Source organism: Zalophus californianus, chromosome 4, assembly GCF_009762305.2.
Source record: "Zalophus californianus isolate mZalCal1 chromosome 4, mZalCal1.pri.v2, whole genome shotgun sequence".
Lineage (NCBI taxonomy): Eukaryota > Metazoa > Chordata > Mammalia > Carnivora > Otariidae > Zalophus > Zalophus californianus.
Window position 1 is genome coordinate 34,357,205 of NC_045598.1, and position 15,550 is coordinate 34,372,754.

At 47.7% G+C, this 15,550-nt stretch overlaps 1 protein-coding gene across 4 annotated transcripts in view; it reads left to right on the plus strand.

Annotated features, from left to right (window-relative positions):
* The window catches only part of ST3GAL3 (ST3 beta-galactoside alpha-2,3-sialyltransferase 3), a 179,707-nt gene that overhangs the window by 111,581 nt on the left and 52,576 nt on the right, over window positions 1–15,550 (plus strand). The gene's annotated exons all lie outside the window — the stretch shown is intronic.

Here is a 15,550-nt window from a genome sequence, read left to right on the forward strand (position 1 = left end):
AATCCAAGTGTCTCTCAAGAGATGGAAGGATAAACAAAATGTGGTATACTCATACAATGGAACATTATTCAACCTTAAAAAAGAAGGAAATTTTAATATGCTACGACATGTGTGAGCCTTAAGGACATTATGCCAAGTGAAATAAGCCAGTCATAGAAAGAAAAATACGTTTGAGTTTGATAAGTTCTTTATAGATTTTGGATACTAGCCCTTTATCTGATACGTCATTTGCAAATATCTTCTCCCATTCTGTCGGTTGTCTTTTGGTTTTGTTGACTGTTTCCTTTGCTGTGCAAAAACTTTTTATCTTATGAAGTCCCAGTAGTTCATTTTTGCCCTTGCTTCCCTTGCCTTTGACGATGTTTCTAGGAAGAAGTTGCTGTGGCTGAGGTCAAAAAAAAAAAAATAAACGTTTGATTCCACTTATATGAAGTACATAGAGTAGTCAAATTCATAGAGACAGAGAACAGAACTATGGTTGCCAGGGGTTGGGCAGGGAGGGGAAATGGGAAGTTGTTGCTTAGTGGATATAAAGTTTCAGTTTTGCAAGATGAAAAGAGTTCTCGAGATTGGTTGCATAATGTGTATGTATGTACTTTAATACTACTGAATTGTACACTTAAAAATGTTTAAGATGGGGGCAACTTGCATGTGACTTTTGATCTTGGGGTCGTGATTTTGAGCCCCATGTTAGACATAGTGCTTACTTTAAAAAAATGTTTAAGATGGGGGTACGTGGGTGGCTTAGTCTGTTAAGCGTCGGACTCTTGATTTTGGCTCAGGTCATCATCTCAGGGTCCTGGATTGAGCCCTGCATCAGGCTCCATGCTCAGAGGGGAGGCTGCTTGAGGCTTCTGTCTCTTCCTCTTCCTCTGTCCCTCTGTGCTTACATAGTCTCTCAAATAAATAAATCTTTAAAAAAAAATTTAAGATATGTGTATTTTACCACATAATTCTTTTAATTAAAAAAATTTTTTTTGAAGATTTTATTTTTAAGTAATCTCTACACCCAATGTGGGGCTTGAACTCACAACCCTGAGACCACAGGTCAGTTGCATGCTCTACCAACTGAGCCAGCCAGGTGCCCCCAATTTTTAAAAAAAATTTTAATGAGAGGGAAGTCTGTTTTAGTTATCCACAGACTTATTTTTACTGTGGGTCTTTCTTCCTTTGTATAGATACATATTTCCATATGGTTTCCCTTTTCATCTGCCTGAAGAACTTCTTGTAATGATTCCCATGAGTCAGGTTTAGTGGCAATGCAGTCTTTCAGCTTTGGTCTCTCTGATAAAGTCTTTATTTTACATTAAGTTTTCTAAGTTTTTTGGGAGGGGGCGGGGGACTGGGTATACAATTCTAGGTTGACGATTTCATACACACTAAGTACTTCAAAGTTATGAATTCATTTTCTTTTGGCTTACATAGTTTCTAATGAAAGTCTCTGTCATTCTTTTCTTGTTTTACCTCATATGTAATGTCTATCTTCCTCTGGCTGCTTTTTGAGATTTTTCTCTTTTTCACTGATTTTCAGTAATTTGATTATGATGTGCCTTATTGTGGTTTTCTTTAATTTAGTTTGGGATTTTTTCTTAGCTCCTTGGACCTATGGATTCATAACTATTGGTGTTTTAAAAATCAGATTTGGACTTTTTCTTGTCCTTAGTTTTTCCAAATATTTTTCCTACCCCACCTCTCTTCCCAGGATTCTAGGGAGTCCCACAGGCCACTGATGCTCTTCCCCCGCCAACCCCAATCTTATTTCTCTCTGTGCCTCATTTTGGATAGTTGACATTGCTATGTTTTCATGTCCACTGAGTTTTCTTTTGTTGTGTCCAGTCAGCTATTTATCCCATCTGGTGTATTTTCATATCAGATACTGAGTTTTTAATGTTTTGCGTTCCATTTAGGTCTTTTTATATCTTTCATTTCTTTTCTTGTTATGCTCATGTGTTCCTCTACCTTCTTGAACATGTGGAACATATTTACAATAGCTGTATTCACATCCTTGTCTGCTAATTCCGTCATCTCCGTCATTTCTGGGATGGTTTCTGTTGATTTCTCTCCTGGTTACAGCCCATATTTTTTGGCTCTTTGTATTCCTGCCTGGTAATTTTTTATTAGATTCCAGACATTGCAAAGTTTACATTTTTCTGTGCTAGATTTTGTCATATTCTTTCAAAGAGCCCTTGATTTTGCTTGGGCATGTGGTTGAGTTACTTGGAATCAGCTGTAGCCCTTTGAGGCTTGCTTTTAACACTGTTAGTGCAGTCTTTTGTCTGGGGCTAATTTATCCCCAGTTCTAATGTGGTACCATTCAGAGGACTCGACCCCATGCCTTGTGCTTTATGAGGTATTTCCACTCTGACTGATTTATTTCCACTCAGGTTTGTGTGAATACTGACAATTCTCAGCCCTGTATGAGCATCAGGAGTTGTTTGGTCTACTGTTTCCTGGTGGTCTTTTCTCAGCCTCAGATTTTCCTCGCATATATACACAGAGAAGTGCTTGGCCGAAGATCTGAGGGGACCCCTTTGCAGACCTCTAGAGCTTTCTGTGCAGCCCTGTCCTCGATACTGGTCTTCTCCACAAATTCTAACCTCTTTGGTCTTCTAAATTGTGACTCTGTTTTCTCAACTCTGAAAGACCACTGGGCTCTCTTTGGGTTCCTCATCCCTGTACTGGTCTGAAGACTTTTTTCCACGTATTTTGACTTGTTTTCTAGTTGTTTAAGGTAAGAGGTTACATCCCATCCCTGTTATTTCATCATGGCTAGAAACAGAAGTCCCTTATTCTGTTTTACGTGGCATCCGTTGTACAGATGTACAGTAGTTTAATTAGGTAATTCCCTATTGATGGACATTTAGGCAATTTCTAATCTTTACTATTACAAATATTATTACATCACTGAATAACCTTTTCTATACATCATTTCCTACACATGTGAGATCACCTAGAATAAAGAAACATATTTCTGGATCACAATTACAGGCATTTGCAACTTTGCAAGTTACTGGCAAATTGCCCTCAGTAAGTAGTTTTTGGATTTACATCTGCACATAGTAGTTTGTGAAGGTGCCTTCCTCTATGCTTTCTTCCAGTCCTTTTATAACTTTACTATTTATATTTGAATTATTAATCCATCTGGGTTTTTGTTGTGGTGGTTGTTTTGTTTTGTGTTGTTTTTGGTGTTAAAAGAGTGGTCCCTGGTATTGTAACTTAGGTTTGTTTACTTTCTTTCCTTGTGGGTAGCTAGCATTTCTTGATATTTTGACCAAATGTACTAAGTAAAATCAGGATTTTGATTTTTGTAGCATCAACATTTTTAAAAATTTATTTGAGAGAGAGAGCATGAGCAGGGGGCAGAGGGAGAAGCAGGCTCCTCGCTGAGCAGGGAGCCCAACATGGGGCCTGATCCCAGGACCCTAGGGTCGTGACCTGAGCTGAAGGCAGGCACTTAACCAACTGAGCCACCTGCTATAGCATCAACATTTGACACAGAAGGTTTTACTGCAATTTTGATGTCTTAGTTTTGACATAGTCTAAACCATTAAATCTTTATGTTTTGTGGTTTTGTTTTTTTTTTTTTTAGCCAAGTGCTGTGTGAAACATACATTCTTACTCTGTTCCTAAGCCTTTCTCCTTCCGGAGCCCAGCCAGTCACTGACTCCCACACCCGGGTACATGTGGGGGAGCAGGTGGTGGAAATGGAAGGGACGCTGATGTGCCAGCCGGTTCTGCCTACAGAGTCCTGCTTCTCAGGGAAGCCAGCCTGTTCCCTCATAACCCTTTGTGCTGTCTGCTGGGAAGTCTTCCTTTCTTTCCCTGAGACGTGCCTGCCTGGAGACATCTTCTGCTAATGAGAGAGACAGGAAGAGGGGGCATAAGGCCCAAAGGAACTCAGATTTATTGAGCACCTGCTCTGCTCTGAGCATTGGTGCTCTCATGGAAGGGGAAGTCTTCTCCTACCTCCTCCACCCCTCTGCACCCACCCAGGTACTCTTTGCTCAATCTGTGCCACCGCAGTGTCACACACATAGCTCTGTCACTGTACTTATAGTTATTTCTTGATATTTCTTCTCCCCTGGTAGGCTGTGAACTTCTCAGCATAGAGACATGGTCTTGTTCATGGCTGCCAACACTTAGCACTTAGTAGGCACTTAATATTTATTTTATGAATGGATAAATATTAATTTATTATATTAATTTCTGCCCTCAGGAAACAGAGAGACCGAGGGTATGAGGGATGTTGATAGAATAGTCTTTTAATGGAAAGAGTGAAGAAAATAATTATTTTGATCTAGAAGAATTATTTTGACATATACTAATACTTGAAAGATTGGAAAGAGATGAGATGTGGAGACAGAAAGTTCTCACAGCTTTCTCACTTAGCATACTGTGTGATCTTGGAAAAGTCTGAGTATTATCTCATTAAGTCAAGAAAATGAAATGAGCTGGTGTATCTTAGGGCTATAAATGTTGATCATTCCAGAAAATTTTAATGTTAGATACTTACTAAATGAATTGTTTTCTCAATGACTTTTATCATGATCAGATAAGTTTTTTTTCAGGAAGGAATAAAGATCCCAGAATAGATCATGATCAACATTAAAAATGTAGGTTTTAGGGGCAGGGTGGGGAATGTATGTACGTTTTTATTTTTTTTATTTTTTAAAGATTTTATTTATTTATTTGACAGAGAGAGACACAGCGAGAGAGGGGAACACAAGGGGGAGTGGGAGAGGGAGAAACAGGCTCCCCGCTGAGCAGGGAGCCCGATGCGGGGCTTGATCCCAGGACCCCAGGATCATGACCCGAGTGGAAGGCAGACACTTAACGACTGAGCCACCCAGGCGCCCCTGTATGTACGTTTTTAAAGCAAAAAGTAAACTGGTGAAACCTTAATTGACACACCCCATTTTCCTGGCAATCTTTTGCTACATACATTTGAGTCACCTTTTGTGCGTTGGTGAAAGATTTTTATTTTTTTTTGGTAATTTCTAAATTTATTTTTGGTGGGGCAGAGGGAGAGAAGAATTTTAAGCAGCCTCCACACCCAGCACGGAGCCCAACCTCAGGCTCAATCTCACGACCCTGAGATCATGACCTGAGCCAAAGTCAAGAGTCAGACACTTAACGGACTGAGCCACCCAGGCACCCCATGGCGAAAGATTTAATATCATGTCTTTTAGATGGTGGCCAGTGGAGCCACTCAGCATGGGGAGCAAGCATAGCATGTGCAGGCTAAGCCTGGGGCAAATAGTTTGAGCAGAAAGCAGAAACCAAGTCCAGGCCATGGCCATGCTCCAGAGCAGGAATAGCAGCAGCAGGGATAGCTAACGCCTCTTGATGTGTATCAGGTCGTCTGCTGAGACCTTTTCCTATCTTTCCTGTCTTAATCCTCCCAACAATCTTATGCAATAGGTATTGTCACTAATCCAGTCTTAAGTATGGGAAGCTGGGGGTGGAGAGAATCGATCAATTTGCTTAAGGTCATCAAGATGGGAAGTGATGAAGCCAAGTTTTGAACCCAAGCACTCTGACCACAGAGCCCTGCCACATGCTGCTTCCTCTCCCAGCTGCTGTCTCATGATCAGGCTGGCTAGTGGCCAAAGCACAGAGGTCTACCAGATGGCTGGTGGTGGCTGATAAGGTACTGGTGGAGAAATCACCCTCTTGCCCAGCTCTACAGAGGAAAACCTCACTTCTCTTGAGATCCACTTTGCTTTAGAAAGGCCAAGGTGCGTGGTGTCTATCTGTGACTGTGTGTATCTGTGATTTCATACCATTAAGGAATTATTGCCGTGGTCCAAGCTGGCTGAATTCCCACGAGTGTAGGGATGGCCTTTGAAACCTTGCTGAGCTCTCTGAGACAGGAAGTCTGGAATATTGACAGAGTCCCAGCTGCATGTTTTGGGACCCTTGCTTGAGAAGGTCAAAGAGGCCTATTGCACTGCTTTCAGGGGTTTTGAAAGCTTGTGGGCTCGTGGCCAGGGTAACTGGGTACCTGATATCCCCACATTCCAAAGCTCCTCCCTCTCTGCTCTTCCAAGAAGGATCCTGGATTCTTATTACTACAATACCAGGGAGGGATGGTGGGATTGAAAGGCATCCCTGCTAAGCTTTGTTGCATACCATAAGTTACAGAGGAGAATAGAGCACCATCCACTTCTACAAAATTACTGTCCTTCCAAACTGGGAGCAAGTTGAGTACCCCCCAACCAAGAGTGTGCAGAGACTCATTACAGTTGCTTTCTCCACTCCTAACCGCTTCCCTCCCTGAAATGCTCTTGCTCAGATCACTTGAAAGGACTAACTGACAAATCCAAGGATAGAACTTCTCTTTTTCTGACCTCTCTGAAGTATTTGGCAGTATTGATCTCTTCCTCCATTTTGAAACTCTCTCTTCTCAGTAATCTTTGTCCAAACTCCCTTCCAGTTCTCCTCCTACTTCTCTGATTGTTCCTTCTCAGGCAAGCAGTCTTCTTTTCCTGTGCCCAGCTCTCAATGCTGATGTCTGCCAGGGTTCAGTTATGGTCCTCTGCACTTCTTACTTGACCGTATCAGCTAACAACTATGTGCCAATGACTCTTAGCTACTGATCTCAGGACCCAGATACCCAACTTCCTGCTGGACAGCTCCACTTGGATGACTCTCAAGCATCTCAAACTCAATGTGCCCAACTCACTGAATTTCTGTTAAATCAGTACATATTGCCTATTTCAGAGTGTCACCTGAGCCGGAAATCTGAAAGATCTTCTTTCTCCTTCTCTCAATCAAATATCCAATTAGTCATCGTGTCCTGACACTTCTGCCCTCTATAATATCTCTGAGGTCAGTCCCTTCTCCTATGCCCTGGTTCTTCAACCTCTCCTAGATCTTGGACCTAAAGACCCAGGAACCTTGTTCTTCATTCTCTTTACTGACTCCTTCATACCACTGTTTCATCATACTATAGTCTCTTGTAGCCCTTAAAAAGTTGCCACATTGGGCACATGGGTGGCTCGGTTGGTTGAGCATCTGACTCTTGCTTTCAGCTCAAGTCATGATCTCATGGGTTGTGGGATTGAGCCCCATGTCGGACTCTGCACTCAGCAGGGGTTCTGCTTGAAGATTCTCTCCCTTACCCCTGCCCCAACTTGCGCTCTCTGTCTCTCTAAAATAAATAAATAAATAAATAAATCTTTTAAAAAATTGTGCCACATTGGCTCTACTATCCTGTAAACCTAAATGTAATAGCTACCATTTCATTTGTTCAGCAAATCTTTATTGAGCACCTCTTCTGTGTCAGACACTTTTCTAGGTGCTAGAGCTTCAGCATTGTATAAGATACATATAATCCCGGGCGCCTGGGTGGCTCAGTCCTTGAGCATCTGCCTTCGGCTCAGATCATGATCCCACGGTCCCAGCTGGGATCCAGCCCCTTGTCGGGCTCCCTGCTCAGCGGGAAGCCTGCTACTCCCTCTCCCACTCCCCCTGCTTGTGTTCCCTCTCTTGCTGTGTCTCTCTCTGTCAAAAAAATAAATAAAATCTTTAAAAAAAGAAAAAAGATACGTATAATCTGTCCCTCAGAGACCTCAGAGACCATCTGCAGACATACACAGCCTGTGTGTTTAAAAGGTGACACAGTTTCATAGAGCACTTACTGTGTGCCAGTCGCTGTGCTAAACATTGTATATTCATTACTTAATTTAGTCTTTGCAGTCACCCTTTGGAATAAGTGTTATCTATGCCCCTTTTACAGATGAAAAAGCTATAACTTGGCCACAGTCACAGTAGCACAGAGACAGGAATCAAACCCACCAGCTCCACCGTATGTTCTGAGTCATGGCACTGAACCATGAGCCTGTAGGGGAATGGAGATTCCTTTTGATTGGAGAGTGTTTTAAATATTCTCAGTGGGTACCCTGGGTGCTGGACCCTTCTGGGAAGTGCAGAGTGCTCAGTAACTCAAGCTTTTCTGCGTAGTGTCCAAGGGTCTGCAGCCCTGTGTGGGCTAGGCAGGCTAAATACCTGTCCTTGACCTGGACTCCAGCTTGAAGCTGGAGGAGTTGCCATCTGTGTCCTCTTGGTTCCTCTGCTGTCAGTTTTTTCTTCATGTATTCCTCAGTGTCGGTTGTTCTGACCTCTGGGAACCAATCCATGATCTGCTTTTAAATTAACACCACTCCAGGGGCGCCTGGGTGGCTCAGTCGGTTAAATGTCTGCCTTCGGCTCAGGTCCTGATCCCAGGCTGCTGGGATCGAGGCCCACACTGGGCTCCCTGCTCAGTGGGGAGTCTGTTTCTCCCTCTCCCTCTGCTGCTCCCCTTGCTTGTGCTCTCTCTCGCTCTCCCACTCTCTGTCAAATAAATAAATAAAATCCTAAAAAAAAAAAATTAACACCATTCCTGTCTCCACCTCCCCCCTCTGCCTCCCCCACCTTTCAAGGAATTCAGCCCCGCCAGCCCTCCCTTCCCCGCCCTGTACCCTAGAGCTGGGAATCTCCTTCTTGCTCTCTACACTAATCCTTATAGGCAAGTCTGTGGTAAGTGGCCAGAAGTTGTTTTCTGTGGAAAAATCTCCTTCCCTAGATGACTAGGGATGCATACTTCTCTGCACTGGTGACTGTTACAGAAAACCTGCTGGGTTTTCCCTGGTTCTGAATTCATCTGCTGCAGATGAGGGGCTAGGCCTCAGTCTGCGAACTGCTGTGGATGATGTCAGTATCTCTCTTCTGCTGGGTTCAGGACCTGGGGAGCCTTGTCTTGTCCCCTCTCCAGCTTCTGCTCAAGGTGAATGCCAGGCAGAACCCTTGGGAATCAGTCAGTAGGAAGCCTGGTGTGTGCTATGGAATCAAAAGAGATGTGAGCTGGTCTGCAGCCAGATTTTTGAGAAATTGATAATAAAATTCTAGAAATATCTATAGCAACTAGAGTAAGTTTATGTCCGTTGAATCTAATAATTAAAAAATGGAGCTTATATTTTATGTGTGTTTTTTCTAGTGATTCATTTTTATTTTATTTGTTTATTTTAAAGATTTTATTTATTTATTTGACAGAGAGATAGAGAGAGAGCACAAGTAGGCAGAGAGTCAGGGAGAGGGAGAGGGAGAAGCAGGCTCTCCACTGTGCAGGGAGCCCAATGTGGGACTCAATCCCAGGACCCTGGGATTATGACCTGAGCCGAAGGTAGACTCTTAACTGACTGAGCCACCTAGGCGCCCCTGTTTTATTTATTTTTAAGAGATTTTTGTTTGTTTGAGAGAGAGCACAGAGGGAGAGGGAGAAGCAGACTCCCTTCTGAGCAGAGAGCCCGATGTGGGGCTTAAGCCTGGGACCTTGAGATCATGACCTGAGCCGAAGGCAGAGGCTTAACCCACTGAACCACGTAGGCGCCCCTATTTTATTTATTTTTAAGAGATTTTTATTTATTTGAGAGAGAGAGCACAGAGGGAGAAGGAGAAGCAGATTCCCCTCTGAGCAGAGAGCCTGATGTGGGGCTCGATCCCGGGACTTGAGATCATGACCTGAGCCAAAGGTGGACGCTTAACCGACTGAGCCACCCTGGCGCCCTTATTTTTATCTTATTTTTTATTGTTTTAAGTAGGTCCCACACCCAGTGTGGAGCCCAGTGCAGGGCTTGAACTCACGCCCCTAAGATCAAGACCTGAGCTGAAATCAAGGGTCAGATGCTTCACCGACTGAGCCACCCCGGTGCCCCCGTTTTTATTATACTTCATAAAAGTATCACTCTGTGACAGACTTGAAGTTTCAAAAGCAAAACAAACTGGTCCTTATCCACAGATGGCTTGAGAAGCATGGGACTGTAGCAGGAAGAGCCCAGGCTTTGGAAGTGAGTAGGTGGGACCTCCCTTTCCTCATCTATACCTCCTGACCTCAAGATGAAGGGAGGCAGCACACAGACACAAGCACCTATCCAGAAATGTGCTCTGCAAGTGGTGGGGGCAGAAGGCTGTGGAGGCGCAGAGGAGGCCCTTAGGCAGGAGGGGCTGAGTGGGGAATTCCTGGTGCAGGTGATCCCTGAGCCGTGCCTGGGAGGATGGAGCTTCAGTTACCAAGGTTGCACGCATGGGTGTGGAGTAGCCTCCTCCCTTGCAGACCAAGCTGCAGGCTGTGCGGGGCAGCCGGAATCCTAGAGGTGCTTAGAAGCGCAGTCCCTGGTGAGAGCCGGCAGGCAGGCCGGCTGCATTCCTGCGGTATTTGAGGGTTGATCTTGTCAGATTAGCAGCTTTGCTTTTCTTGGTTGAGGTACAAGATCCCCACGTGGGGAGCTATGCTGCTTGTGAAGAGCAAAAGCTGGTGAAAGCACAAAACGTGATCCTGGCCCTTCTCCCAAGCCCAGAGGCTCCAGGCCAGGAACAGCGCTGCAGGGCTCTGTCTCTCTGGCTCCGCAGTGAGAGGGAGGTCCCAGCCGAGCTCCACACACACATATCCCCGGGCTGAGGCAGAAGGTGGGCAGAGAGGAGGCTGCTGGCCTTTTCAGGACTGGGTCCTGCCCTCCTGACTCTGTCTGCATTTCGGGGAATGGGGATGGACGCTGTGTGACTGGCCTCCTCAGAGAACTAGCCAGAGGGAGAAGGGAGAAGCAGTGCTGAAGCCTGACCTCTCCCAGGGGGAGGCAGGACACCAGCCCACCATGCCTGCCTTCGGCCTTGAGAACTTTCTACTGTCTGCCCGATGCCATGCATGGAGTCCAGGCCTAGGCAAATGAAGTAGCCAGAGGGAAGCCACAGCCCCACCCAGATAGCACAAGTTCAGTGAACCACTCAGCAGAGAGGTCTGGGCTGGAGGAACAATTTGGAGGTAATTCATACACGAACCTCAGAGGGTGGATGAGATTGTCCAAGATGATGTGGTCTCTGCTCTTCGGAGACCCTGATGAGGAAAACACAAGCCTGACTCCTGGCAGCATCACAAAGGCAGGTCTGTTGATAGCGGGCCCTGTGACATTTCCGTGCCTCTTGTGTTGGGACAGACCCATCCTCCTTCCCTGTGTTCCACGGGCTTAGTCTGGGGAAGTTTCCTGCAGCAGGACCACTTGGGAAGTTTGAAAACAGATGGTTGGAAAAAACAAAAGGACACCCTGTACTCTGTTGCTCAGTCCCTCAAGAAAGAGGGTCTAAGGCTAGAGGCCAGCTTCAGAGCTTGCCCAAGAAGCATATCCCCAAATGGAACAAGACCCCCATATGGGGCAAGGCAGTGGTGCCTGGGGCCTGGGCTCAGAAAGCAGCTCTGTGGAGCCTAGTGATGGGTCTGTGCTTCCTCTCCGCACTGTCCTTGCTTTCATGCATCCAAGGGTGGCTTTGATCAGTGCAGTTCTGGCCAGGTAAAGGGCTGTCTCCACCTGATTCCCTATCTCCCCCCTCTACCCTCCTGCACACCCCCAGGACCTGCAAGGGGGATTAAGGGCAGGACTTTGCCCAGCTGTGTGTTTGCCCTTAGGACCCTCTCTAAGCCACTGCCTGTACCCCTGTGCCTTTCTCTTCCTGCTCAAAAGCTAATGCATGCACAGGTGCCCCTCAAATCCAGGTCCTTCCCCCCCTCAATGGGCTTGGCTCCACTCTTCCCCTGCCCCTGAGGGAGGATGCAGTGAGAATGATCCCTGGTTTGATTAGGTCCTGGGAGCCCACGTGGTTCCCCTGATGGAAAGAATCCTTCCTCAGAAGCAGTGACCTTTTTTTTTTTTTTTAATATGGCCAGCAGCTTCCTCTGGTGAAGCCAGCCCTGCTGGTGGCCTAGTTCTCCTGAGGTTGAATGCAGAGCAGAGTGCAGCAAACCATGCCCCGGGGCTCGAGGCCAGGGGGAAGGGCTGCTCATCGGTGACTCTTGGGCCTTTGACCCAGCCCTGTTTCCAACAGCCTCCAGCAAAGTCTCAGACCCTCAGGAAAATGCATTCCTTTGCTGTTTGGATTATCAGGAGGAAGCAAAGGGTTTGGGGGCTGTAGTCTGGCCAAAGGAGAGCTGGCGGCATGAGCACTGCTGCATGGAGGATGCAGCCTCTGGAGTGAGCCTGGCTCCCTCCATCTGTTCTGCGACTCACACAGAGACTCCATGGAGGAGCACTCCCTGAAGGAAGAAAGGACAGACTGCCGTTTCTCAGCCCTGCCTCGGGAGCCCCAAGGGCCCACCCCTGTGAGTAGCAGCTCTGGTCCTTGTCCAGCCATGAGCCCTCTCCAGCTGGGGCCTGGGGGCTGGATGTAGGCAGCAAGAGGAGGGCAAGGACAGGGGCTCCCTGCAGCCCCCATGCTCCCTCTGGCTGGAGGTTGGTCATTTTCTTCCCAGGCCATGACTGCACTGAGCTACTGGCTGTATTTCAGCCTTTTCCTGAAGGTTGGCTTGGATTTCAGGAAGCAGAGAGCTTTGTAGCTGGGACAGGAGTGGTCCAACCATATTCAGACTGTCATGACTTGGCGCTGGGGTGAAGTTGGTTAGGGGCTATGGGGAGGGACGTCTCTGCCACCTGACTTCACCACTGGGCCAGTGATCGCTTGAGGTCGGGCCCAGTCAGTGCCTACGGCAGGTTCACAGCATCTCATGCATGCTGTCTCAACAGAGACTGAACAGGGCTTGGGGATCCCCCGCCTCAGGCTGTGCAAGTGAAAAGAGCTTGGTTTTGGTGTCAAGCAAACCTGGGTTTGAATCCCAGCATTGCGAACAGCCCTGCCTCGTGGGCAGTCATGAGGATCCCACGTCCATGTGGCCTGTGGCCTCATGCTGGCCGACACACCAGCGAGTGCCTGGTCGGGGCACACCTGGTGTCCTCACACCCCGGATGCTTCAGCTCTCTGGGAGACCTTCTAGTAATGTGTCTCGGCCGGGCGCCGTCAGGACTTGTCCAGGCTGTGTATATAAACCCAGGTGATTGGCATTTGTTGATACAGGAATGCCTCCCCGTATCGGGAAGTGTGGCTTTGGGCAACTCCAGCCACACAGGATGCAACCGATAACTTGTAATTTAGTAAGAAGGCTCAGAGCTGTCAGAGCACCAGGGAACTGAGGCAGTCTCCTGGTGCCATAACCCTGGGGTGGCCTTGCCCTACTAAGCCATAGTCTTTTTCACCTTTGTGCTGCACACATGCTGTCCCCCCAGCCTGGAACTCCCTTCTGCAAACTGTCTGCCTGTAGAACCACTACATTCACTTCAGCAAGCAGCCCAAATGTCACCTGGCTCAGCGCACGGTAATCTCTACTCAAGACCTGCTTGTGGCAGCTTCTCCCTCAGCAGCGGCATGCTCTCAGCCTGGGGGGCTGGCCGCACGCAGCTGCTATCCAGAGTGTCCCCCGTAACATTCTCCACCTCTCAGACTCCAACTCAAGTGTCACGTCCTCTGCGAAGCTCTTCTCTGGATCCCCAGCAGAGTTGGTCTTGGGGCTCCCACAGCTTTGTGCGTCTCTGTCTGTGACACTTCACACATTGTGTTGTAGCTCCCTCCCGGGTGCTCCACTACGCCTGGTCTAATTTTCACCTGCAATTCTCCCTGTGTCCCCACTTACTGGGAAGGAATTGGGGAGCGCTCCCATTCCCCCTTGTCCTTTTCCGTCCTCAGCACAGTTGTCACAGCTTGGAGAGGGAAATGGAAGCAGGGGAATCCTGCTGAACTTCTTGTGCGACATCCAGACCCACCGTGTCGCTGGACCCAGCGCTCTGGGCTTCCTTCCCGGCAGCCACACTACCAGCACCAACAGTGGGAAGAGTCTAAAATGATTCTGAGAATATATTAATTTCTAGATAATTCTCCCTTCAAAACACTGAGTTTGATGGTCTCCCTCAGCTCAAATAATTGAGAATTGCAATTTGCTTATTTACTCAGTGCATGCATTTTTATTGCGTGCCTATGTTAGACACTGGAAAAATGGTTTTGAAAAAGGCAGCATGGTGCCAGAGCTCCATGTGGGGAATGTAAGTTGAGGTTGTACCTCAGGGCTCTGGTGCCATTCAGGCCGGGTTGTCCGAGAGCCTCCTCAGCGCTGCCTTCCCCGCACCGGGCCAGGGTCTGGCGCCGGCACAGGCCATTGCAGAGTGAATGTCACACAATAGCTCTCTGAGCTGTGGCAGGACTGAGGGGATGACAGCTTTGGAGCCGCAGAAAAACTGGCTTGTGAATGGCTTTCATGGAGCGGGGCTTTAGGGAGACAGAAATGACATCTGAAAAGACTCTTCTGAGCAAGTCTTCTTGGCATGTTCACCCAAGTCAAGCCTAAACAAAAGGCTGTTGATGACATTTCTTCGGCACAAGTCACGAAAAGCTTCAGACCGAGCGTGAGCAATTTCTGCTTCTGTAATTCAGAGACCATAAAGAATGAAGAATGGCTTGGGGAGAGCGGGGCTCCATAATTAAGCCACCGTCAGCCCCCTGGAATTGGGCATGTCTGCACAGCATGTGGTCCCCATCCCCAGATCCCTGTGCAGAGGCTCCCACTGAGACGGGGAGTGCCCTCAGCATGGAAGAGAGCCTCCCGTGTCCTCCACCTTTGTGGGGACTGGACCAGTGCTCACAGAGCTCCCTCTGGACCCTGCCCATGGAGGCTGCTTCTTCCTCCACTCCTGACCCCCAGGGACCCAGGGTAGATCCTGCCTCTTTCCCAACCCCTGAGCACCCCCTCTCTGCCAAGTCTTGTGCAGAGCTTTGGAGGACAGCAGTAAGAAAGAATCACTGCCTCCCAGGAGCTTATGGTGAGTGGGTGACAAGCAGGACAACGGGGTGACTATAAGGAATGAGCAAGCCAAGCAGATTAGGGTGGGGAGGCAGGAAGGGCTTCCTAGAGGAGGTGCCACCTGTGCTGACTGTTGGAGGGCATTAGCAGCTGGCCAGGCAAAGAGTCTGGCAAGGGCACTCCCCTTGAGGGAGGGAGGCTCCCTGGCAAGTCATTTGGGCTGCCTGGAGTAGAGGCTCTGGGGTGGGAACAGGCCCTGAATGCCATGCCAAGGTGTTTATGATGAGGTCAGTGAAGGTTTCAAGGCAGGGAGGGAAGGGTGGCATTGGATTTGTGCTTTAGAAAGGTCATTACCTGGGGCGCCTGGGTGGCTCAGTCGGTTAAGTGTCCGACTTGGTTTTGGCTCAGGTCATGATCTCAGGGTCCTGGGATCGAGCCCCGAGTAGTCGAGTAGTCGGGCTCTGCACTCAGCAGGAAGTCGGCTTGAGGATTCTCTCCCTCTGCCCTCCCCCCCCACTCTCGCTTACGCGTGCGCACTCTCTCTCTCTCTCTCTCTCTCTCTCTCTCTGAAATAAATAAATCTTTAAAAAAAAGAAAGGTGGGGCGCCTGGGTGGCTCAATTGTTAAGCATCTGCCTTCGACTCAGGTCATGATCCCAGGGTCCTGGGATCAAATCCCGCATCGGGCTCCCTGCTCGGCGGGAAGCCTGCTTCTCCCTCTCCCACTCCCCCTGCTTGTGTTCCCTCTTGCTGTATCCCTCTGTCAGATAGATAAATAAAATCTTTTATAAATAAATAAATAAATAAATAAATAAATAAATAAATAAATAAATAAATGGTCATTACCGGAAATGGCGGTGGGGGGAGTGGTCAGAGGAGGTGAGAATGAGGAGGGCGA